This window comes from Anabrus simplex, chromosome 1 (genome assembly GCF_040414725.1).
Source record: "Anabrus simplex isolate iqAnaSimp1 chromosome 1, ASM4041472v1, whole genome shotgun sequence".
NCBI classification, from domain to species: domain Eukaryota; kingdom Metazoa; phylum Arthropoda; class Insecta; order Orthoptera; family Tettigoniidae; genus Anabrus; species Anabrus simplex.
Window position 1 is genome coordinate 689,168,463 of NC_090265.1, and position 27,285 is coordinate 689,195,747.

General features: G+C 41.6%; 1 protein-coding gene across 1 annotated transcript in view; it reads left to right on the plus strand.

The window, feature by feature from the left end:
* Positions 1-5,171: 5,171 nt before the first annotated feature.
* LOC136857337 (cellular tumor antigen p53) overlaps positions 5,172-27,285 on the plus strand; it is a 198,860-nt gene continuing 176,746 nt past the window's right edge. The window contains exon 1 of the mRNA XM_068225144.1: positions 5,172-5,535. The gene's annotated coding sequence lies outside the window, so the exon portion shown is untranslated. The remainder of the gene's footprint in view (positions 5,536-27,285) is intronic.

A 27,285-nucleotide genomic window follows, 5' to 3' on the forward strand; every position in this document is an offset into this window, starting at 1 on the left:
GAATAGTGTGACCATGCACTTCAAATCCATACTCCAAAAAAAGAATACATGCTCTGTTATCGGAAGGATCAAAAGATGGAGCAATTACAGACCGCTTCACTGTTACAGAAGTAGTTAATGCAATCAATGAAATGAAGAATGGGAAAGCCTATGGGATTGAGGGCATCTTCTATGAGCATCTGGAACAGAGCAGCTCATTCCTTGCAGAGGCTTGGACGACATTCGTCAACCAATGCCTTATAAAACATCAGTGCCAGAAAAGTGGAGATACGCCATCGTAAAAGTACTATACAAGGGAAGAGGCCAGACAGAAGACCCAAACACCTACCGATGCTCAGCGCTAGAAAACACAGGTCTAAAGCTTCTTACGTCCTTACTGATGAAGAGGCCAATGGCCATAATAGATCCAGTGATTACCAGAAGAACAATTAGTCTTCCGGAAAGGACGGTCCACAGAGCATGCCATACAATGCCTAATGGAGACATTAAAGAAGCTCTTCGCCTTCAAAGATGCAAACTGCATGTAGTGTGCATAGACTACACCAAGGCATTCGACTCGATCGATCGAGCCACACTGATTGACAAGTTAGGATCCATCACAGGTCCAGAGCAATACTTATATAAAATGTCAACCAGCCTGCTGTCAAGAAATTACCTGCATTTAGACGATAACCTCTCAAGATCAGAAGCAATACAACAGACTGTAGGGGTCCTTCAAGGAGGCCCGTTAATGTTCAGTTTTGCATCGGCGGACGTAATTCCAGTGACAGCAACAGCAGAGACAACAGACTACATTGCGTTGGTGTCGAAATCACAACACAAATTGCAAGAAGCTTGCTATAAGCCCGTAAGCTGGACACACGCCAATAACATGACACTGAACCCAAGGAAGACGGTACACATGATATTCAGAAAAGGCGGAATAATTCCATCGTCAACCATGATCATGTCCAAGAACGAAGCACTAACCAGAGTAAACACATTCAAACACCTGGGGTTGACATTACAAACGCCTGGCACAAGCTTTGCATCTCACATCGATGACAGGACAACTGCGGCGATCGTGGCTATGAACGAGATTTAGGTCTTAAGGCCTGTCTCCACTGATTCACATTTTACACCGACATGTTAAATATAACATGTTACAATTGACATGTATAGAGTGATTGTGTCTTCGAATTGACTTTGCATATTAACTCGGAATGTTGAGGTTAACACTTTTAACATGTTGGCGTGTTTTCCGCTCCAAGTGAAAAACATGCAGAGTCAATTCGTTGTTCGTGATATGTCGGCACAGCTTCGGCAAATTCCGTGTTGTTTCCATTCCAACAGGTAACCTAAACGACGCTAACGACGTACTTCTCGTGAAGTAGGATTATAGTTACAACACTATAGAAAACTCATTTTTTTTATAAGCTACAAATACAGTACGCGCATCTATGTCGTTCTCTCTGCACTAAACCGGCACTAAAATTTATAGTCAGAAACGGAGTGGAGCAAGGAGATTACTCTGGACTTAATTAATGATTTAATAGAAATGCCTTGTTTGTGGGATGTCTCATCAAAGGAATGCAGAGATAAAGCGAAGAAAGCCGACTGTTTCCAAGAACTCTAAATTATCTATTATTGTTCCCGCTAGTGCACCGAAAAAAACCTTCGTCCCTCCGCTCCCAGCACAGTCGGGAATTGTAAAAAGTTCAGAAAAGTCGGAAGTCGGGGGGGGGGGGGTTACGGACGAAGTTTATACTTCAAAGTGGTTTGCTTTTGAAGCAATGAGCAAGATGAGGGGATGAAATATACCTAATAAAACTGCATTTGTAAATCATAACAAGAAGCAACACTGGCAATAACAAACGCCAAATCCTCTTCATTTTTTTTCTTTTTGCTAGTGGCTTTACGTCGCACGGACACACATAAGTCTTATGGCGACAATGGGGTAGGAAATTCCTAGGATTTGGAAGGAAACGACCGTGGCCTTAATTGAGGTACATCCCCAGCATTTGCCTGGTGTGAAAATGGGAAACCACTGAAAACCATCTTCAGGGCTGCCGACAGTGTGATTCGAACCTACTATTTCCCGGATGCAAGTTCACAGCCACGTATCCCTAACCGCACAGCCAACTCGCCCGGTAATCCTTTTCATCTGAGTCCATTGTCCTTGTTTCAACACACTAGACAGCACCTAAATATATTACCACAATTTGATATAATAAACTACCTGTATATAGAAAAAGGAAGTCAAGTTTAACATGTTTATTAAGTGTGGACACAATTTTAAATGAAACATTATTCAACATTTGACATGTTGATTGTGTCACAGTTAACATTTAAGACTTTTAACATTTAACATGTTGTCGTTAAATGTTAATCAGTGGAGACCGGCCTTTTGCGACAACTTTCCATAACGACAGCAATGTACTTACTTCATATCAAGAATACACCTATCATTGCATACCCAATACATGTCATATGGGAGCAGGGACGTCGCGTGGTATGTAGGCGCCCAAGGCAAGGCTTAACTCGTGGCCCCACCCCCGGTAAAACTCTTAATTTTGTTCGTTTCAGTTTTGGTTCGGGGGAATAATACCCTAGCTCTTTAGAGCCACTCCATGATCCACCACCTATGAACCCGTCGTGTTCCGGACTGGAGAAAATGGCAGCTGTTATAAATAACAGCATCACGGACCACCCACCCTCCACTACATATTTTACATTTGATTTGATTTATTTACATACAAAATACAGTATTTGATTTTTTCATTATTTGTTCTTTGGTGCTCTTCTTTGTCGTCTATATACAAACTTCAAACCTTGAAAGGCACTCACCTGTTGTCAGAATGTCTCTAAAGACTATGTTTCTTGCAGTGTCATATTCTATTGCTAGAATGGCGAGTGAGTTCTGCCTTTCCTGTGCCATTGTAGAGCGTAAATAAGTTTTAATAAGCTTAAGCTTGCTAAAGCATCGTTCGGTACTAGCAACTGTCACGGGTATTGTTAGTAACACTCTTAATGCGACCCACAAGTTTATAAACAAATCTTTGCTGTTTGTGTTTTTGATTATACACAAGACATATTTTGGTGTGACTTTGTTCTTTCCATGGTCCAAAATCGAACTTATATGTAAAAGTTCAAGATACAGGTCATTGCCGTTGATATCAGACACTTTGGTTGTTTTGCCAATGTCCAACCAACTTTGTTTTAGATCTTTTTTTCCTGGAAGTTGAACAACATTACCCAAAAACTCCCCACACTTATTGGTGTTCTTTCAATGCAGTTGACCTCTTCTTAAGTGAGTTCAAAACTTGATCTACTAATGGATAAAAATAGATAAAATAATTCTCTCATAAAGGTTTCTTCAGGTGACGATTGCACTTCCCTAGAAGACTAACACAAAAAACACGCTTTCCTTTTCTCGGGGAAAACAGGTTCGATATCAAGTTCAGCAGCTATTTCTTTGGCGGAGATTACTGCGTCCACATATCCATTTTATCTAAATCTGTTTAAAAACCCCAAACACTTATTGAACTTTTCAGAACAGTCGCTGATGTCTTTCTCTTTCCCTTGAATGCTTTTACTGATCATATTAACTTCAAAAAGAATGTCATTCCATAAGATCAAAGTTACTGATTAGTCAAAGATTGAGCTTCAGAAGCTGTTTGGGGGTCATCAATTTTTTCGTCTAACTCAACTGATGCTTCCCTAACTTCCGCGTATTGGCATCTAACAGCCTGAACAGCACTTATGCGTGATTCCCAACGCGTTTCACACACTTGCTTTAAAGTATGTGCTTTAGTACGGTCGCTTATTGCACCCCAGCGCTTCGTTGAACTAGAGAAGATGGTAAAGATGCGTTGTAAAATACCAAATGAAGATGTAGACTTAACTGATGATTTTGCTCCATCAGCAGTTACTAGGTTTAGGCTCTGTAATCTGTTCTTGTACCTCTGCAACTCTGTTTTATGTATATGTTCTGTAAATACTCTGTAATCAATTCTTGTACGTCTGCAACTTTTATGTTATGTAATTGTAAATAATCTGAAATCTATTCTTGTACTTCTGCAACTCTTGCTGTTGTTTGTCCAACCCTTGCCCCGTTTCCCTAAGGGGTCTTGTATGAGGTGAGATGAATCTGTCGTGGCGGGTTTTTATGACCGGATGCACTTCTGCAACTCTTATGTTATGTAAATGAATGTACTCTGTAATCTATTCTTGTACCTTTGCATCTTTCATGTTATGTAAATATAAATACAGTCAGAAATAATTCTCTGTAATCCTCATATTGATGATGTACATATTTTATATATTGTATGTGTTTATATGCTCAACCATTTACTAATTATCTTATATACACAAACTATATTTTGATGTGTAAGTGCCCGCCAGTATGTAATTTCCTGTACAATTCCCTGCAGGCTCGTTTGAATTAATTGAAATGAATGAATGAATGAATGAATGAATGAATGAATGAATGAATGAATGAATGAATACAGCCAAAGTGAAGTCGGCCAGTACACCGACAGTTTGTCATGTTCAAACCACACTCTTCAATTTCTTTGAACAGCAAGTCAGCAAGAGCTTCACCAGTGGTTTCTTTGCGAACTCAATAGGCTATAAAGCTTTCTTCCTCTTTGATCTTCCCATCATCATCTTCAGTGACGTAGCGGATCGTTAATGAAACTTGCTCCTTGCCGCTAAGTATGTCCTCAAACATTTTACTGTCACCCGGTCTCAGCTTATCCCCAAGCTACGACTTTTACATTCTTATTATTCTTCCAAATCTCCCCGTGGAAACCGTGTCCCTGCTTTATATACCGCATTTCGTTCTCTTATACCAAGAGAATTTGAGCTCCTCCGTTTACCCACATTGCCTTTATACTCTATCCCTTATGACAGTCAGTCCTTTTATCCTCAAGTAATTATATCTTCTTCTGAATCATTTTCTTGTCTAACACATTCTACTCCTCTTTCCCCTCTTGCAACTATACCGCATTTCGTTCTCTTATACCAAGAGAATTTGAGCTCCTCCGTTTACCCACATTGCCTTTATACTCTATCCCTTATGACAGTCAGTCCTTTTATCCTCAAGTAATTATATCTTCTTCTGAATCATTTTCTTGTCTAACACATTCTACTCCTCTTTCCCCTCTTGCAACTAAACGTATTCACTTGAGTCTAGGGAATGTCGAAGGAGCAGCCATCATCGGCTTTGCTCGTGACTGCTCGAGAAACCTCGGCGTTTAGCACCTCCTACCTATCATGGCGATTTCGCGCCACGTGTGGAGCAGGAGAAGAAGAAGAAGCTTTGTTTTGCTGTCAGGCATTGTCGAGCGCGTGGAGCCGCTCCCACGTTTTAAAGTATGAATTTCTTTCATTCTTGAGCAATAGTACAAATAAAATCTGTCCCTCCAGACGCCGTACATGTTTGTATAACTTTAAAGCCTAGAGTTTTAAGTACGGTACTTAACTATATTTTTAAAGCGTTTTCAAGTCCCTAAAAAATAATCAGGCGGCAAGATTGAACAAGGAACGTTACCGGTACGTGTTTAAAATTGATAAAGTAAATAATGATTTTTGCTTCTTTCTATTACAATAGTTGAATGTTAATACTGATAGTAATACTAATAAAACTCAATAAGGATTTCACTTTGTTCGAATCCTTGGCTGTGACCGTCATTTCAGAAGGTCCCGGATTTGTTTTCCATCCGGATCGAAGATTTTAATCACGCCTAATTACTTCTGGCTCATAGACTGGGTGTTAGTGTTTGTTCCACCACTTTTCTCTTAATATTCCGACAACACACTGAGCCTCCCTGTCACAGACGGCATCCCGTCGGCCTCTCACCGCTGGAAAACGTGGTTCAAATCCCGGTCACCCCATGAGGGATTTGTGCTGGACAAAGCAGAGGCAGGACAGGTTTTTCTCCGGGTACTTACGCTTTTTTCCTGTCATCTTTCATTCCAGCAACACTCTCCATTCTCATTTCATAGTATCTATAAGTCATTAATAAATCACCTTGGGAGTGGCGATCCCATCGTACTAATAGCCTAAATATGCTTAATTCATTTCATCCTTGATCCGGTCAAGGAAAACAGAAGGTAGCTTTTTAAATTCAGACAACACACACTGCACTCCCAACCACCACAGAAACTGCAATAGTGATTACTAGACTTCGGATATTTAGGTGTTAAAAGGTCATTTTAGCTACCTAAAAGACTGTCAAGTAGTTTCTAAAATACTTTTAGGCAGCTTCAATTGTACGTATTTTGATAGACATTAAGTTAATTAAAATGCCATACTTATTTTGCTAAATTGATAATCACTACTGATCTGCATTTAGAGCAGTCATCCAGGTGGCAGATTCCCTACCTGTTGATTTCCTAGCCTTTTCTTAAAGGATTGCAAAGAAATTGGAAATTTATTGAACATCTCCCTTGGTAAGTTATTCCAATCCCTAACTCCCCTTCCTATAAACAAATTTTTGCCCCAATTTGTCCTCTTGAATTCCAACTTTATCTTCATATTGTGATCTTCCCTACTTTTAAAGACAAGACACCACTCAAACGTATTCGTCTATTGACGTCCTCCCACGCCATCTCTCCCCTGACAGCTCGGGACATACCATTTAGTCGAGCAGCTCGTCCGTCTCCTTTCTCCCAAGTCTTCCCAGCTCAAATTTTGCAACATTCTTGCAACGCTACTCTTTTGTTGGAAATTGCCCAGAACAGATCGAGCTGTTTTTCTTTGGATTCTTGCCAGTTCTTGAATCAAGTAATCCTGTCGAGAGTCCCATACACTGGAACCATACTCTAGTTGCAGCCTTAACAGAGACTTCGTGGGCTGAATGGTCAGCGTAATGGCCTTCGGTTCAGAGGGCCCTGGGTTCGATTCCCGGCCGGGCTGGGGATTTTAACATTCACTGGTTAATTTCAATGGCCCAGGGACTGGGTGTTTGTGCTGTCCCCAACATCCCTGCAAATCACACATAACACTATCCTCCGCCATAACAACACGCAGTCACCTACACATGGCAGATGCCGCCCACGCACATCGGAGGGTCTGCCTTTCATGGGCTGCACTCGGCTAGAAATAGCAAACACGAAATTTAAAAAAACAGAGACTTATATGCCCTCTCCTTTTACATCCTTACAACAACCCCTAAATACCTTCATAACCAAGTGGAGAGATGGGTACCCTTTAGTTACAATCATATTTATGTGATTACCCTAATGAAGATCTTTCCTTAATTTAAGACCTAGGTATTTACAATGATCCCCAATGGGAACTTTCATCCCAACAACCCAGTAATTGAAAATGAGGACTTTTCCTATTTTTGAAAGTCACAACCTGGCTTTTAACCCCATTTATCATCATACCATTGCCTACTGTCCATCTCACAACATTATCGAGGTCATTTTGCAGTTGCCCACAATCTTGTAACTTATTTATTACTCTGTACAGAATAACATCACCTGCAAAAAGCCTCATCTTTGATTCCACTTCTTTACACATATCATATAAGAAACCGTAAAAGTCTAATAATACTGCCTTGAGGAATTCCCCTCTTAATTATTACAGAGACAGATAAAGCTCCGTCTACTGTAATTCTCTGAGTCCTATTTTCTAGAAACAGAGCCACCCATTCAGTCACTCTTTTCTCAAGTCCAATTGCACTCATTTTTGCCAGTAGTCTCCCATGATCCACCCTATCAAATGCCCACCATAGGTCAATCGTGATACAGTCCAACTGGCCTCCTGAATCCAGGATATCTGCTATATTTTGCTGGAATCCTACAAGCTGAGCTTCAGTGGAACAACCTTTCCTAAACCCAAACTGCCTTCTATCAAACCAGTTATTAATTTTTCAAACATGTCTTTTATAATTAGAAACATTGCTTTCCCAACGTTTACATGCAATGCATGTCAAACTGAATGGACTGTAATTTTTAGCTTTATGTCTATCACCCTTTCCTTTATACACAGGGGCTACTATAGCGACTCTCCATTCATTTGGTATAGCTCCTAAATGCAAACAATAATCAAATAAGTACTTCAGACATGGTACTATATCCAACCCATTGTCTTTAGCATATCCACTGAAACCTTATGAATTCTAGCTGCTTTTCTAGTTTTCAACTTTTGTATCTTACTGTAAATGTCATTCTTGTCCTAGGTAAATTTTAACACTTCTTTAGTATCACTTACCTCCTCTGTCTGCACATTATCCTTGGAACCAACAATCTTTACATACTGCTGACAGAATACTTCTGCCTTTTGAAGATCCTCGCATACACACTCTCCTTGTTCATTAATGATTCCTGGAACCTGTTTCTGCCTTAAAGTACCTATACATACTCTTCCATTCTTCACTAAAATTGTATGGCTGTCAATTATGCTGACTTCTTTGCTAGATTCAATTTCCTAATAAGTTCCTTCAATTTCTCCTTACTTCCAGAGCCATTTCTAACTCAATCTCTTTCCAACTTGCATCTCCTTCCTAGTCTCTTTACTTCTTTGTTATACCGTAATATAGTGGATCTTTACCATTCCTTACCACTTTTAAAGGTACAAACCTATTTTCACATTCCTCAACAATTGCTTTAAACCCATCCCAGAGTCTGTTTACATTTTTATTTACCGTTTCCCACCAATCATAGTTACTTATTAAAAACTCCCTCATGCCTGTTTTATCAGCCATATGGTACTGCTTAATAGTCCTAATTTTTATATCTTCCTTTCTTACACATTTATTTTTAACTAGCTGACCCGACAAATGTTGTTCTGTCAAAAATAAATTACAATGGAAGGAACTCGAATTCAGTCTGTACTGCACGCAAAAATCAGAATAATGCAAATGATTACGTTATCAACATCGAATGAGTTAATTTTCTACTGCTACCAAAAGTTAATAACAAACTACTGGAAAAATGTATTTTCATTACCTGCAATATGAATATCTTGATTGTGAATAAGGAAATGCTGAAATAGGTCACAGCATATCACTACCTAGAAATTACCCTGATAGACTAACATAGATGTGAACTGTTCAGCAGGTCTATATTTTTTGGATATTTGTAAGGAAATATATGGAATCTGTTCTTGTTCCTGAAACTAATGAGTACAATGGATCTGGTGGTGGAATCAATGGCACTAATTTCATTTTGCCATTTGCGCAACACAATCCAGCGGCTTCATTTTTGTATTTCATTGCCTTACAATATTGGCACACTGAGTTCATAGATACAATAGCAACGCACTGGTAGGCACTGTAGTCAATCGAAACATCGTAACTGAAAGCAGCTCGATTCAAAGTTGCAAGATTATTAGCTGAACGACGCGCTGCACAGGTTTGTAATATCCCAATCCTTTCAGTTTCATTTCACTCTTCACGTTGTTGTGCAGTTCGATTAAACTGAAAATTAGCTTGGCTTGTAGTATGTGGAGTTCTTCGACCAAAGTTGCTCCGCCCGCGTCTAATAGGCGGCATGAGTCTTGAAATGAGTATACTGTACATGGAAGCACACACAAAATAAACCACTCAACCGAAGAAATAGATGAACTTGTTTGTTGAGAATCAAATATTTAAAAACAATCAGGATAGACAAAGGTCTCCAACTATAACAAAACACAGCACTGCATGCGACTATCTGGAGAGCGTATGTTTGGGAGATCCGTACCAGCAGTCGAGCCAGCCAGCGGATAATATAGTGGATCTTTACCATTCCTTACTACCTTTAAAGGTACAAACCTATTTTTACATTCCTCAACAATTGTTTTATATATATTAAATTGGCACCGTTGGCGACGGGGGCCGGGCTCGCTACTGCGGGCACCGCTGACGTTGGCCCGGCTGGCGACGGGCTGCGCTAACGTTAGCCTTGCTCGCAGACGGATTTCAGTTGTACTATAAGGTAGGGGAAATTGGGCAGAGTTAAAAGGTCACTTCTAGAAAGCTTTCTTGCATAATTTAGAGAGTATTAATACCCCGCGTAGGTATATAAGGACATCAGACTCTCCTCAGCTTCATTATGTCTGCATTAACACCACCTTTGAGCTGGTTCGTTCAAAGTGCCGAGTTGGCGGAGCTGCCGATTGACTGATGTGAAAATGGGAAACTACGGAAAACCATCTTCACGGCTGCTGACAGTGGGGTTCAAACCCACTATCTCCCGGATGCGAGCTCACAGCTGCGCGCTCCTAACCGCATGGCCAACTCGCCCGTTAATAAGTTAATTAATATAGGCTACTACTATACTACTTATTTGTGTGATTTTTTAAATTCCTACAACACCCTAACAGGATGAAAATTGCTGGTTATTACTGCAAACAGAATAACGCACAAGAATTAAACAATTCTTAACTGCAGTTAATAACTCGTTACGGGGAAATAAACAACTTTATTCACCTCTTTGCTGCAAACGTCACAGGAGCAACTCCTGTAACCACTTTTTAATTAAAGACGAGTTGTAACCTGACACTTTCAGCATAATTCATACACTGAACAAACGGAAACACCAAAATATTCTCACAGAATGAAATGCAGTTCTTTTCCCCAGAAGTCAACGGATACTGTGTCATCTTCTGCCTTGTGACAAACTACGGGAGTGTTCACTGCAGGAGGTTCTTAAGGCATTTCGGAGAGAGTGGTTTATAGCTTCCCGATTTTAAAATTTTCGTAAAGACTGAACATAAGCCAGCAAATATTTTATTTTCTCGAAATATACTGAAAGGCATTTTTAACCGATTTAGGGATAAAAATAAGAATTATATAGGTTTTAACGTCAATTCAGACATTTTTAAGCACAATAGGAGTACAGTTTCTAACTTAATAAATACATGAAACGTGTATATACAACTTCATTTTTAGTCATTTCTTCAAGAACAAAATACGTCTTTCCCTAAAATCTGAGGGCTGGTGATTACATCCCTCCACAGAGTTGGCGCCATGAAGCGAGACATGTCACACCCCCGAATCCACATATATGGGAAAAGCAGTAAGAGGAGAAGAAGAAGAATATTTTTTGTTTTATATATTTTATTTTAAATTTTTCATCAAATAATATATAAACATAAATTTCTTCATTTTCACAAAAAACAGGAAATGTATAACTAATCAGTAGCTAACAAACAATTTAACCACCTAAAACAAAAAATCAAGGACAACTTACATAAAGGCAATACTACTGTACAGTAATTGTGGATAAAACTGAAGACAGCATTTTTTCAGAGATGATAAATTCAATATTGTCAAGAAAGACCGCACTAATACCATCCAAAAGAATCTCAAATAAATACTCAAAAATCCTCAGTTCTTGTTAAATGAACAGCAGACACTGCAATTGATTAACATGAACCCCAAAATACCAACTACAAGAGCACTCCTTAAAATACACAATATAAACAGGGCCAATGACTTTCGATGTGACGCCTCTTTAAACAACAAGCATCATCCTCATCATCAAAATAAACATACCGGACTTGTGTCTAGGAGCAGCCATAATCGGCTTTAATAGACTTCTGCAGTGTTTTGGGGGTCCACTTCATGAAATAGTGAATTAGTTATGTGAATTAACTGCTTTATTGCACATTGCAGTGAACTTTTTATGCTTGCACAATGGACAATCTCGTATGTAGTGAGTGTAATAAATTTTTCAATTATAGGAAAACTTTAAATCATCACGTAAGAACAAAGCACACTAACAAAAATCCTAAATTTTCGTGCGATTTGTGTAGTTTTACCTCTCACACAAAATGCAATTTAGAACGACATAAAAATTCACAACATAAGACTGCGAAGTGTGAACAACCTCAAGTAAAATGTCCGCTTTGTGTAGAAGAATGTGCTACAAAATCCGATATGGTGGCACATTTTATTAATTTTCATGAGATTCGTATCGCAAAGGAAAGTTTAAAATTTGCGAATGAAGAGGATTTCCTTAAGTGGAAACGTGAAAAAGAAAATTAGCAAGTGTGTGAATTTGTTGTATGTCGCTCCAAGTACGAATGTAAAGATGGTTCCTCTAAAATGAAATACAGGTGCCACAGGGATGGGACCTTTAACTCAAGGGGTAATCATGAGCGTCACCTGAAAGTACTTGGAAGCAACAAGATAAGTGGTCATTGTCCAGCAAATATTGATGTTACTTTTCAGTCTGGAGAAGTGCATGTTTCATTTTGTGCAACTCATGTAGGCCACCAAGAAGAGTTAGGTCGCATGGGATTATCGCTGTCGGAAAGAAATGACTTAGCGAGGAAGATTGCGATGAAAATTCCTTTCGATAGAATCCTTGATGAGGTTAGAGATTCTATTGGTGAAACTGACATTGAACGCATTCATTTTCTGACCAGAAAAGATCTATTTAACATTGAGCAAGAGTACAATTTAAAATCTGAAGCTGTGCGGCATGAGAATGATTGTACGAGTGTCGAAGCATGGATTCGTGAAATGGACGAACATGGAGGAATAGTACGCTTTTACAAGGGTCAAGACATGTCTTCTATGCTGTACCCTCAATTAAAACCAGAGGGCTTCGTTCTAATTATAATGCATGAGGCGCAGCAAGAAACGTTACTACGATACGGCGACAAGTTCACTTGTATTGACAGCACACATGGTTTAAATAAGTACGAATTTGAACTAACTACCCTCCTAGTCGTAGATGGCAAGTTCCAAGGATTTCCATGCGCGTTCATGCTATCAAATAGGACGGATGCATTTGTGATGGAAGTGTTTTACAGAGTTATTAAAGAGGCTCTGCAAGTGACACTACAGCCAAAAGTGTTCATGTCAGACATGGCAGAAACATTTTACAGTGCCTGGCTATGCGTAATGATGCCTGCCAAATTCCGCCTGTTCTGTTCGTGGCATGTTGACCGTGCTTGGAGGAAAAACCTTTCTAAAGTTAAAGGCCGAGAGAAACAGGTGGAGGTGTACAAGGAGCTCAGAGTATTGTTGGAGGAAAGAGACGAGGCTGCTTTTTCGAGAATGCTCTATCAAGAAATAAATAAATTAAAAAGTGACCCTGACACAAGAGATTTTGGTATTTATTTCGAGGCCAATTATGAACACTCTGCAAGTAGCTGGGCTTATTTTAAACGTCTCAATGCCGGCCTTAACACTAACATGCATCTAGAGCGCATGCATGGAGTAATTAAACACATATACATGGAGGGTAAGAAGCCTAAGAGACTGGACATCGCAATCCATATCCTCATGCGATTTGTGAGAGATAAACTTTATGACCGCCTTATTTACATGAATAAAGGCAAACACAAATAAACTCTCACAAATAAGACTAAGGCATGCCAATTCATTATCGTTACAACCAGGAGAAATTATTTGCAGTGAGGATGTATGGACTGTTCCATCCACGAAGAAAAGTGAACTGTACGAGGTCAGAAGAACGGGTGAAATGAATTGCGGCTGTGACCTGAAGTGTACAGAGTCCAATACCTGCATTCATTCGTACGTTTGTACATGCCACGACTCTTCCATTAAATTTAATATGTGCAAACATATACACCTAGCGGCTAAATATATTGGTGGTGCTAATGAACACTATTTAGAATCAGATACAAATTTAGTCATTCAGGAAGCACTTTCAAACGAAGAAAAGGACATTATTCTGAAGGAATTGCATAATCCCATGAAAAGAAGGCTAAGTGAGGACATAGAAGAGCACAAGGCCAAGCTTCGAGAAAAATTTGAAAGCATTCTCGCAACAATAGAATCACCAAAACATGTAGATATAATTGAGAAACAGCTCCAACCAATAATCCCAACTATACATGCCCATAGCACAAAAGCGATGATCAGCACACCACCTTCTACTTCAAGGGGGATAAAGTGTGAAACACAGTGACGATTATTTTCCACAAAAAAAGTCCCATAAGAAAACTTCTTCTTCCTTGTAAAGGCCTACTGGCCTACAGGCAATTGCTGCAAATTTGTTACTCCACTAAGAAAAATGTGTTATAGGCCCTACTTCAGTACAATTGTTGGCTGCACTTGAGCAGTACTGGTGGAGATGTTCCATTTTTTCTTCTTCTTCTACTTCTCTCTCCCTCTTGTGTGGACTCCCTCTTTTTCTTGATCCCAAAGCGCCCTTCATGCTGCTGCTGGGAAGATTCTGTGTTGGCACAGAATTGGGTTTTAGCCTAAAAAAAGTTTATTGAAACTAAGTTAATATTCATATTAATTATACACATTGCTTTTTGAATAAGCCCATGCTATAGTACTATGAAATGCAAAACTGTAGGCTATAATAATACAGCATATAAATTACAAGAATATGATGAACTGTTATGAAATACCAATCAATTTCATAGTAGTTGTGTAACAGCCCAAGATGTATTATTATTATATTATTATTTCTTGTGGTCCATGGTGTGGGTTACTGCAGTCACCGCCTAGTTCGAGAACCACAGGCAACGGCTGAGTTGCCTATAACATGGTCCTCAGACTCGAGATACCCTAACATATTCCAAGTCATGGCCTGCTTTGTGCTCAGGTGGCTAGGACCCGTCAGGGGAGAGGTCGTCACTAGGACTATAAGTAAGGTAGCATCCTGCTTCACAGAATCGACCTACCTTGGAACATTTCAAGTAAGCCTCGGACCTATGGAAGTAACGGAGTCCAGGATACAGGCATACAATAGAGAAAGAATGGGTGGCATACAGTGACGCAGCAGTAAAAGCAGGAAGGAAATGCCTAGGAACAACCCTCTCTAAAGGTAGTGAAAAGCAAAATATTGTCGGAATGACAGAGTGAAGGCAGTTTTCAGCGTTCAGTTACCACGGGCCAAGTCCTCAGTGTATCTGTGCTCCATGCGGTGGAGCTTGTCATAGGTATCGCACACTTATCTCTCCTCAGAGAAAATAATTGCTGACATGTCTCTGCTGCAACTAATATTTACTCCCCGTTGTTAGTAGTGAAATGTTGTTTGGTGCCTTTATTATATAATAATAATAATAATAATAATAATAATAATAATAATAATAATAATAATAATAATAATAATAATAATAATAATAATAAATTGCAAGATACTATGCTGTAATGTGCAAAATATTCATGTTCAAATTATGCTCATGTTTTTCTAGTGTAACTTAAAGGATTTATGAACTGTAATTTAATCTTATGACCATTGACTGCAATAAAATACTAAGTTATTATTATTATTATTTAACTCACAGAGGCTTGCAGACTGAACGCTGAAGGGCTTAACTGCCTGTAGCTATGTATGTATGTAATATTCATTTTCTCTATTTCAAGCAATAAAGGGAAGTTAAGTTTTATACACAAGAACTATTTAACTTAATAAAGCATAAAATTACAGGCCAGTCAGTTTGACATGCATTGCATGTACGCTTTGGGAAAGCATTCTTTCTGATTATATTAGACATGTTTGCAAAATTAATAACTGGTTTCATAGAGGGCAGTTTGAGTTTAGGAAATGTTATTCTACTGAAGCTCAACTTGTAGGATTCCAACAAGATATAGCAGATATCCTGGATTCAGGAGGTCAAATGGACTTTATTGCGATTGACCTATGTAAAGCATTTGATAGGGTAGATCATGGGAGACTACTGGAAAAAATGAGTGCAATTGGACTAGAAAAAAAAGAGTGACTGAATGGGTGGCTTTTGTTACAAGCCCAAGTCAAGGCTTGGAGTGGAGGCCTCGCCCACACATGCTAGAGAGGCATCCTTGGTTCCTCCACCTGGGTGATACGGTGGTTCAGGTGAAGTGGGGCTGGTGACTGAGGTGAAGGCTCACTGCGGGGCGCTGGAACCAACACATCACTTTGCTCTACGTAGCCTGGCCCGAACTCAGTCATGATAATGCCAAGTGGAGACCACGTGAGTAGGCCTACTGAAGGGGGAACAAACCTGGCTAGGTTCGGGCCAGGGGCGGACCGCTGGATGGACGACTGAGGGGCGTGGTCTCTGCTACGGAGAGCCTAAGTTGTGGGAGGACAATGTATGGCTGTATGGCTCACCACGGATGATAAGAACGACGCTCAGGACCCTAGAAGGGCCAAAAAACCTATGATTGATTGAAATATGTTTGCTTAAAAAGAGCCAATTTCAAAAATTTCGATATCAAGGGAAGCCATGGAAGCTCCAATAGAGCATATCCAGGAGCAAGCCCAAGATGAAGAAATGGAGACAGAAGTCCCAATTGGACAGGCTGTCGCTGACTCAAAACAAGAAATGGCAACAGAAGCTCCAGTAGAGCAGACTGCTACTACAAGCAAAGCAGAACGTCCATAGAAACAGAACTGAAGATTTCTGCCTCGAAAATCAACAGATTTCATATCGACAGACCACCTCGCAACAGTGCATATTACAAGGAAAGGAAGGGAGCGAGGAAGGAGGCCAAAATAGCGACTGGAACTTGGACGGAGAAGAAGCCAAGGAACAGGGATCGGCGAGAGGCTATCCCTCCGACAATGCCCAAAAGGCTGAGGCCAGGGGATAGTATGCCATCAAGTTCGGCTACAAAATCGCCCGCCAAAAACCAGAAAGAAGAGACGGTCATGTCCTTTTCGGAAAGACTAACTTCAATCAAGGTAGCAATAATACCTTAAACCTCTCCAGATGGGAAACTGAAGGAGGATGACGTGAAGGAACTTACATTTGCTCTGATAGCGCAAATGAAACCGCTGTCAGATGGATGCCTTTCAGGCTTCCTCGAATCTCCGAGGCTGGAAAGTGGAGCAGTGGTACTGATCTGTGTAAATCCAGAAACTAAAAGCTGGCTGGAACAGACAGTGGCCAATTGCTACCCTTGGAAAGGGGAGAATTTGGAGGTGGCAGAAGTCAAGAAGGTGCTGAATACTACAAAGGTCAATATAAATGGTCCGTTATTGGACATTATAAATTTTCCAGCTAACTCATTCTTGGTTGCCAGCGTTTCGCCCTCGTGTGCTAGGGTGGGCTCATCAGTTGGTACCTAGCACACCTACCAATACGCTGGCTAGTGCATACCATGGAGGCCACTGCGTAGGCTAACTAGAGCCACCGGCAGTGCCAATGCACTAAGAGACTTTGTCTCATTATCAAAAATTGATGCCTGCTTGGCCATCAGATGATATACTTGTTGATTCCCATACGGAATCTGAAATATTTGTCCTGAATGAGCAAATTTATAATACCAATATAAATGGTCCGTTAATGGACATTATAAATTTTCCAGCTAACTCATTCTTGGTTGCGAGCGTTTCGCCCTCGTGTGCTAGGGTGGGCTCATCAGTTGGTACCTAGCACACCTACCAATACGCTGGCTAGTGCATACCGTGGAGGCCACTGCGTAGGCTAACTAGAGCCACCGGCAGTGCCAATGCACTAAGAGACTTTGTCTCATTATCAAAAATTGATGCCTGCTTGGCCATCAGATGATATAGATGTTGATTCCCATACGGAATCTGAAATATTTGCCGGTGGGTCTAGTTAGCCTACGCAGTGGCCTCCACGGTATGCACTAGCCAGCGTATTGGTAGGTGTGCTAGGTACCAACTGATGAGCCCACCCTAGCACACGAGGGCGAAACGCTGGCAACCAAGAATGAGTTAGCTGGAAAATTTATAATGTCTAATAACGGACCATTTATATTGGTATTATAAATTTGCTCATTCAGGACAAATATTTCAGATTCCGTATGGGAATCAACATCTATATCATCTGATGGCCAAGCAGGCATCAATTTTTTATAATGAGACAAAGTCTCTTAGTGCATTGGCACTGCCGGTGGCTCTAGTTAGCCTACGCAGTGGCCTCCACGGTATGCACTAGCCAGCGTATTGGTAGGTGTGCTAGGTACCAACTGATGAGCCCACCCTAGCACACGAGGGCGAAACGCTAGCAACCAAGAATGAGTTAGCTGGAAAATTTATAATGTCCAATAACGGACCATTTATATTGGTATTATAAATTTGCTCATTCAGGACAAATATTTCAGATTCCGTATGGGAATCAACATCTATATCATCTGATGGCCAAGCAGGCATCAATTTTTGATAATGAGACAAAGTCTCTTAGTGCATTGGCACTGCCGGTGGCTCTAGTTAGCCTACGCAGTGACCTCCACGGTATGCACTAGCCAGCGTATTGGTAGGTGTGCTAGGTACCAACTGATGAGCCCACCCTAGCACACGAGGGCGAAACGCTAGCAACCAAGAATGAGTTAGCTGGAAAATTTATAATGTCCAATACCTGACCATTTATATTGGTATTATAAATTTGCTCATTCAGGACAAATATTTCAGATTCCGTATGGGAATCAACAAGTATATCATCTGATGGCCAAGCAGGCATCAATTTTTGATAATGAGACAAAGTCTCTTAGTGCATTGGCACTGCCGGTGGCTCTAGTTAGCCTACGCAGTGGCCTCCACGGTATGCACTAGCCAGCGTATTGGTAGGTGTGCTAGGTACCAACTGATGAGCCCACCCTAGCACACGAGGGTGGCAACCAAGAATGAGTTAGCTGAAAAATTTATAATGTCCAATAACGGACCATTTATATTGGTATTATAAATTTGCTCATTCAGGACAAATATTTCAGATTCCGTATGGGAATCAACATCTATATCATCTGATGGCCAAGCAGGTATCAATTTTTGATAATGAGACAAAGTCTCTTAGTGCATTGGCACTGCCGGTGGCTCTAGTTAGCCTACGCAGTGGCCTCCACGGTATGCACTATACTGCTATTAATAAGAGTTGGCGTGTGACATTTCTTAGAGGGAGGTCCGTTTACTGCCTGCCGAGGGGGGATAAAGGGAGTGGCTGTGTGGTTGCCGTGGAAACGAGGGTGGGGCGACTGCGGTTGCCATGGAGATAAAACTTCAGGGCAGCTCGTCTTGCTGGGAGTTGCCAAACCTGTCACTGTCACTGATAAGAACCTGATTGTTTGTATAAGAGTGATCGCAAATGGGACGACACCGGCTGGCCAGGTAGTCTACAGCAGATCACAGCGGTCAGAATGAAGGAAGGAACAAGTGAGCCGGATGCGAGGGGTAAGAGCATGTAGAAAAGAATGCTGGAATGTGGCAACATCGTGAAATGGCACGTGCAATGCTCCTCCCTCTAACCTTACCTGTCAGACGCCAACTTTAGTTAAGTCTAGTATAGCTAGCGTATTGGTAGGTGTGCTAGGTACCAACTGATGAGCCCACCCTAGCACACGAGGGCGAAACGCTGGCAACCAAGAATGAGTTAGCTGGAAAATTTATAATGTCCAATAACGGACCATTTATATTGGTATTATAAATTTGCTCATTCAGGACAAATATTTCAGATTCCGTATGGGAATCAACATCTATATCATACTACAAAGGTCATCGCCAAGTTTCCTCCTCCATATGACAAGATGAAGGTTGATGATGTGCCTTTCAGGATACATGAGCATGACACCAAATTTCCGACGAAAGAGTGGAGAGTGCTGAATGCAACAACTACTGGCCCTTAATGAAAGAGCTTTTGAAGAGCTCAAGAAGAGAGGCCTTAAGGCCAAGCTTGGACTTGGGCAGATCAACTTTCAAGTAATCAAGGGAAAAACAAAACCTAGCGTTGGCAAGGATGGTACTGAAAGTTCTACAGGCCAACCTACAACATAAAAAGTCAGCTGTTGCCAATTTCGTCAGGAAGTTCAAGTCCGAGGCTATCGATGTGGCTTTTATACACAAGCAACGGGTAGTTAAGGCAGAATAGCAGGACTCACGGAATCTGGAGGTAAGTTAATGTACGATACTACATCGAATATGCCTAGAACATGTTTACTTGTGAGCAGAAGACTACAATGCCTTCTGATGCAGGAACATTGTTCCAATGACTTATTGGCAGCCAAGATAAAAGATAAAACTTGGAAATTGGGAAGCTCCCAGAGATATAACCATAGGCTCTGCATACCTCCCATATGACTCAACTAATCTGTCCCCACCAGAAGAAGTTGAGAACCTAATTTGCAACGCAAAGAGGAAAGGCGAACACTAAGTCCTTCGAGCAGATGCAAATTCACATCACACGGCATGGGGCAGCAATGCAAGAGGTGAGTCCTTACTAGAGTTTATTATTGGAACTCTTGACGACACTAAAACCAAGAAACAAGCCTACGTTTATAAATAAAAATCGTCGGGAGGTAATAGACATTACACTCAGCACTACGCATATTGCAAGAAGGTACTGGAGAATCCATGATTGGCAGACCACCAGCACATCCAATTTGCAATAGATACGAGACTATGTGGGATTGACATGTACAGAGTAAAAAAAGAACTAACTGGGATAGATACAGAGAAGTTCTAGGGAAGGCTGTACAAGAAATTCAAACTAATGTGAGAGGACAGAAAGAATTGGATGGGCACTGAAAGTATTAGAAGAGGCCATAATAGACTCATTCCATGACAACTGTCCTCTCAAAGAAAAGAAACACACCAAAAAGTAAGGTGGTGGAACAACAAACTAGCCAAAATGAAAAAAGAGGTTAGGATGTTGTATAGAATATCATCTAGAAATGGTATGTGGGACGTATATCATAGGAAACTCACTGAGTATAACCTAGAGATATGGAAAGCAAAAAGAAAATCTTGGAGACCGTTCTGTGAGAAAGTGGAAGCACACAATGAAACAGCAAGGCTCCAGAAGATTCTGAAATCAACCCATATAAATCACATGTCTTGAAGAACATCTGAAAATGAACTATAGGAATAAGAACATTTTCATTTTAACGGACAGCCAAGCGGCCATTAAGGCACTAGAGGCAGTCCGGATAGTAGTATAATTGGACAGTTCGGCCGCCTCCTCCTCCTCCCGCCGCCTCCTCCGCCTCCTCCTCCGCCTCCTCCTCCGCCTCCTCCTCCGCCGCCTCCGCCGCCGCCCGCGGGAAATTTGAATTTTGGCGGGAGATTTGAATTTGTAAACAAAGCCACGTGCTTTTTGACAGCTGTCATCGACAACAACGCATCGCTAACCTCACTGCTGCCATCTTGACGGGCCTAAACCTCACTAGTGCCAACTTAACCTAACTAGCGAGAGGTAAACAAACCCACGTGTTTTTTGACAGCCACGTGCTTTTTGACAGACAACAACGCATCGCTAACCTCAGTACTGCCATCTTGACGGGCCTAAACCTCAGTAGTGCCAACTTAACCTAACTAGCGCGAGGTAAACAAAGCCACGTGCTTTTTGACAGCCACGTGCTTTTTGACAGATTTGTAAACAAAGCCACGTGATTTTTGACAGACAATAACGCATCGCAAACCTCAGTACTACCATCTTGACGGGCCTAAACCTTAGTGGTACCAACTTAACCTAACTAGCATGAGGTAAACAAAGCCACGTGCTTTTTGACAGCCACGTGCTTTTTGACAGATTTGTAAACAAAGCCACGTGCTTTTTGACAGACAACAACGCATCGCTAACCTCAGTACTGCCATCTTGACGGGCCTAAACCTTAGTGGTACCAACTTAACCTAACTAGCGCGTGGTAAACAAAGCCACGTGGTTTTTGACAGCCACGTGCTTTTTTGACAGCTGTCATCCGCTATCTTTAAACCACAAAGCACTGTGCTGCCCTCTATATCGCAGTAGCCGTAAAATTCGTCACCTGTCATCAGCAGTGCTGCCATCTTGACTGGTCTAAACCTTAGTGCTACCAACTTAACCTAACTAGCGCGAGGTAAACAAAGCCACGTGCAGATGTCATCTGCTATCTTTAATCCAGAGAGCATCGTGCAGTCCTCTTTAGCTACTTACCTTTGAAATGTGGTACGTCACAGCTGTCATCCGCCATCTTGCATCGCAAACCTCAGTGCTGCCCGGTGGCGGCAAATTCCACATGCTCTTGTTTGGAAACAAAGCTACGTGCAGCTGTCATCCGCCATCTTTAATCACCGTGCTGCCCTCTTTAGCTACTTACCTTTGAAATGTGGTACGTCACAGCTGTCATCCGCCATCTTGCATCGCAAACCTCAGTGCTGCACTCTATGTAGTGGCGGTAAATTCCACGTGCTCTTGTTTGGAAACAAAGCCACGTGCAGCTGTCATCCGCCATCTATAATCCAGAGAGCACCGTGCTGCCCTCTTTAGCTACTTACCTTTGAAATGTGGTACGTCACAGCTGTCATCCGCCATCTTGCATCGCAAACCTCAGTGCTGCCCGGTGGCGGCAAATTCCACGTGCTCTTGTTTGGAAACAAACCTATGCGCTTTTTTGTCAGCTATCATCCGCCATCTTTAATCTAGAGAGCACCGTGCTGCCCTCTATGTGGTGGTGGTAAATTCTACACGCTTTACAAACCTATGTGCTTTTCTGACAGCTGTCAACCGCCAGAGAGCACCGTGCTGCCCTCTTTATGCCGGTGGCAAATTCTACATGCTTTTTGACAGCTGTCACCCGCAAGAGAGCACCGTGCTGCCATCTTTAGCTAGATACCTGTGGTAGCGGTAAATTCCACGTGCTCTTGTTTAGTAAACAAAGCTACATGCTTTTTTGACAGCTGTCGTCCGCTATCTTTAATCAATAGAGCACTGTGCTGCGGGTAATTTCATCAGCTGTCATCCGCCATCTTTAATCTACACAACACCATGCTGCTCTCTGTAGTAGCGGGCAATTTGAAAAGTTCTGTTAGCTATCATCCGCCATCTTTAATCAAGAGAGCACCGTGCTGCCATCTATGTGGTGGCGGCAAATTCCACGTGCTCTTGTTTAGTAAACAAAGCCACGTGCAGCTGTCATCCGCCATCTTTGAGCACCGTGCTGCGGGCAATTTCGTCAGCTGTCATCCGCCATCTTTAATCTACAGAACACCGTGCTGCCCTCTGTAGTAGCGGGCAATTTGAAAAGTTCTGTTAGCTATCATCCGCCATCTTCGAGCACCGTGCTGCCCTCTATGTGGTGGCGGCAAATTCCACGTGCTTTACCAACTCACGTGCTTTTTTGACAGCTACCATCCGCCCTGCTCTCTGTAGTAGCGGGTAATTTGAAAAGTTCTGTTAGCTGTCATCCGCCATCTTTGAGCACCGTGCTGCCCGGTGGCGGTAAATTCCACGTGCTTTACAAACTCACGCGCAGCTGTCATCCGCCATCTTACATCGCAAACCTCAGTGGTACACTCTTTAGTTGAAAAATGGTGGCGGATCATTTAAAAAAGAAAAATTCTACAGCGGCCATCTCTCGACGCTAATTGCACAAGATGGTGGCTATACATGACTCCTTAAAGGTGCTTATGCGAGATGATCGCTATACATAGACGCCCTTGGGATGCTTGCGCAAGATGGCGGTTATACATGGCTCCTTATGAGGGATGCTTGCGCGAGATGGTGGTTGCTCTTATGAGGCGGCTTAAGGATCCTTGGCTAGAGCCTCCCTAAGGATGCTTGCGCAAGATGGCGCATGCAAGATGGTGGCTATACATAGCTCCTTATGAGACAGCCAGTACAACATGTGATCAGAACATTGATTGATGTGTTCAGAACACAAAATAAGTAGAATCGAACACTGTACTCGATACAACATGTGATTAAAACATTGTTTGGTGTGTTCAGAACACTAATCGAACGCTGTACAACATGTTAGGGGATACCTTTGTTTAGATTGAAACATAACAAGACTAGAATTGAACACTGCACATTGATTGATGTGTTCAGAACACAAAATAAGTAGAATCGAACACTGTACTCGATACAACATGTGATTAAAACATTGTTTGGTGTGTTCAGAACACTAATCGAACGCTGTACAACATGTTAGGGGATACCTTTGTTTAGATTGAAACATAACAAGACTAGAATTGAACACTGCACATTGATTGATGTGTTCAGAACACAAAATAAGTAGAATCGAACACTGTACTCGATACAACATGTGATTAAAACATTGTTTGGTGTGTTCAGAACACTAATCGAACGCTGTACAACATGTTAGGGGATACCTTTGTTTAGATTGAAACATAACAAGACTAGAATTGAACACTGCACATTGATTGATGTGTTCAGAACACAAAATAAGTAGAATCGAACACTGTACTCGATACAACATGTGATTAAAACATTGTTTGGTGTGTTCAGAACACTAATCGAACGCTGTACAACATGTTAGGGGATACCTTTGTTTAGATTGAAACATAACAAGACTAGAATTGAACACTGCACTCGATGACGTTACATGTGTTCAGAACAATGATTGATGTGTTCAGATCACTAAACAAGTAGAATCGAACGCTGTACAACATGTTAGGGGATACCTTTGTTTAGATTGAAACATAACAAGACTAGAATCGAACACTGCACTCGATGTCGTTAACCTTAACATGTGATCCGATACAACATGTTAGGGGATACCTTTGTCCTAAGAACCGAACACTGTACAACATGTTAGGGGATACCTTTGTTTAGATTGAAACTAACAAGACTAGAATCGAACACTGCACTCGATGTCGTTACACGTGATCCGATACAACATGTTAGGGGATACCTTTGTTCTAAGAAAATTAGATTGAAACATAGCAAGCCTAGAATCGAACATTGTTTGATGTTTTCAGTACAACTCAATGATTAACACACACACACTGTGCACATATCGCATAGCTATCTCGCCTAGTGTGAAAATCAAAAAACACACTGTGCACATATCGCATAGCTAACACTTCAAATGATTTGCTTAGTACGAAAAAAAATCTATACCGCGTAGCTAACTCGTTCATCACACTGCTCAGACGCTTAGTAATTGTGAATACACTCATACGAAAATCAAGAAAGCACACTGCGTAGCCAACTCGCTCGGCTCACTCGCTTAGTAATTACAACACTGATACACACACGGATAAGAATGTTCCGAGATACTACATACTTACATGTTTTTTAAGGGGGGTGAAAGATCATAAATTATATGTACACATGTTGTCTCCTCCAAGTTGTAAGATGAAATAGACGCAGTACTGCGAGTTTCCGCTCTAGCTGGCGAACGGAAGTAGCATGATATCTCAGCAAAAAATAAAAATACGCGTGAGCTTGCAAGTCAGACACAATGATGGATACCGCGATTCAAATCCTGGTAACTTATGCCGTCGGGAAGGGCATCTAGCTAGATCATGTAATGACGATCGCGCAGGCCCCTCGCCTAGCATTTACAGCTTCTAGTTCGAACCCGCTATCTTCCGAAGTAGTGTGAATGATTGAAGAGTGTTGAGGGTGATTCATTCGTCGGATGGAGGCGTTAAGCTGGCTTCTTCGGTAGGAGTAGGCTATGTCGGGACATCGATTTAAAATCTTAGTCAGGAAGGGCATCCAGCAGTAAAACAATAGTTCGTGATTTAAAACCTAAGAAGAGCATCTAGCTGTAAAACCCCCCGATTCTCGACAGATTCTTAATCCGAGTTCTTTGACGTCAGGAAGGGCAACCGGTTGGAAACAATTATCGGACACGCATCGCGAAGGCAAGAGTGTGCAGCGATATGCATGTTTAGACTTGCAGATTACGAAAGAAATATAAGAAGACTTGAGTCTTAAAACAAAATTCTTGCGATTTAAAATCTTAGTCAGGAAGGGCATCCGGTAGTAAAACAATAGTTCGTGATTTAAAATCTAGCAGTAAAACCCCCGATTCTCGACAGATTCTTAATCCGAGTTCTTTGACGTCAGGAAGGGCAACCGGTTGAAAACAATTATCGAACACTCATCGCGAAGGCAAGAGTGTGCAGCGATATGCTTGTTTAGACTTGCAGATTACGAAAGAAACATAACAAGACTTGAGTCTTAAAACGAATTCTTGCGATTTAAAATCTTAGTCAGGAAGGGCAACCGGCAGTAGTGATACAGCGATTTAAAATCTAAGAAGAGCATCTAGCTGTAAAACCCCCGATTCTCGACAGATTCTTAATCCGAGTTCTTTGACGTCAGGAAGGGTAACCGGTTGAAAACAATAGCGTATGATGTAAGAGCTTAGATACATCCAGTTTTGCGTCAGGAAGGATAACTAGTCTTAAAACAAAACAGATTCTTAATCCGAGTTGTCAGGAAGGGCAACCGGTTGAAAACTATAGTGTGAGAGGTTAGATACTGCTAGTTTTGCATCAGGAAGGACAACTCAACACATTCTTGCGATTTAAACACATTTTTATTCCCAAGAGAATCGAACCCGTGACTACCGGGTGAGAGGCATGCATACTGTAGGCTATGGGTTTGTTCTACAGTCCTTGAAGTTGTATCAGAGCGAGCCGCGGAATGCGTGTGTTAGCTGAAATTGTACACGTATCTTCCTGCTGTAGTAGTAACCTTGAACGAGGACACTGATAAGCGGCTTGTAACTCGCGAAGGTCTTCTTAGCTGAGTACCATTCAAGCTCTTAAAACACAGTACTAATTAAGGTTGTAAAATATTCTGAAATAGTCCTCCTCTGTGGTGTAGTAGTTAGCTGCTACCCTCGGAGGTCCGAGTTCGATTCCCGGCTCTGCTACGGGATGTGTAGCATTTAGCCTATGTAAGTTCCTAACGTAATCTATTATGATTGTACGGAGAGGTTAAAACACATCAACAGCCCTTACTTAATGCTGGCTTTCTTGCACACCCCGCCTCACACCATAGTTTTACGACCGGCTGCCCTTCCTGACTAGGATTTTAAATCGCAGTATACGCGATAAATTTGTTGTAGCGGGTTTTATAACTAGATATCCCGGTACCGACACATAGCCTACTCCCGCTGAAGAAGCCTGCACAAGGCTTATTGCCTCCATCCGACAAATGAATCACCGTCAAGTCTTGTACTCAAAAAATCATTTTCGAAGGAGTCAGCGCAAGGTTTAACGCCCCCATCAACAGCCCTTACTTAATGCTGGCTTTCTTGCACACCCCGCCTCACACCATAGTTTTATACGACCGGTTACCCCTCCTGACTAGGATTTTAAATCGATGTCCCGACATAGCCTACTCCTACCGAAGAAGCCAGCTTAACGCCTCCATCCGACGAATGAATCACCCTCAACACTCTTCAATCATTCACACTACTTCGGAAGATAGCGGGTTCGAACTAGAAGCTGTAAATGCTAGGCGAGGGGCCTGCGCGATCGTCATTACATGATCTAGCTAGATGCCCTTCCCGACGGCATAAGTTACCAGGATTTGAATCGCGGTATCCATCATTGTGTCTGACTTGCAAGCTCACGCGTATTTTTATTTTTTGCTGAGATATCATGCTACTTCCGTTCGCCAGCTAGAGCGGAAACTCGCAGTACTGCGTCTATTTCATCTTACAACTTGGAGGAGACAATATGTGTACATATAATTTA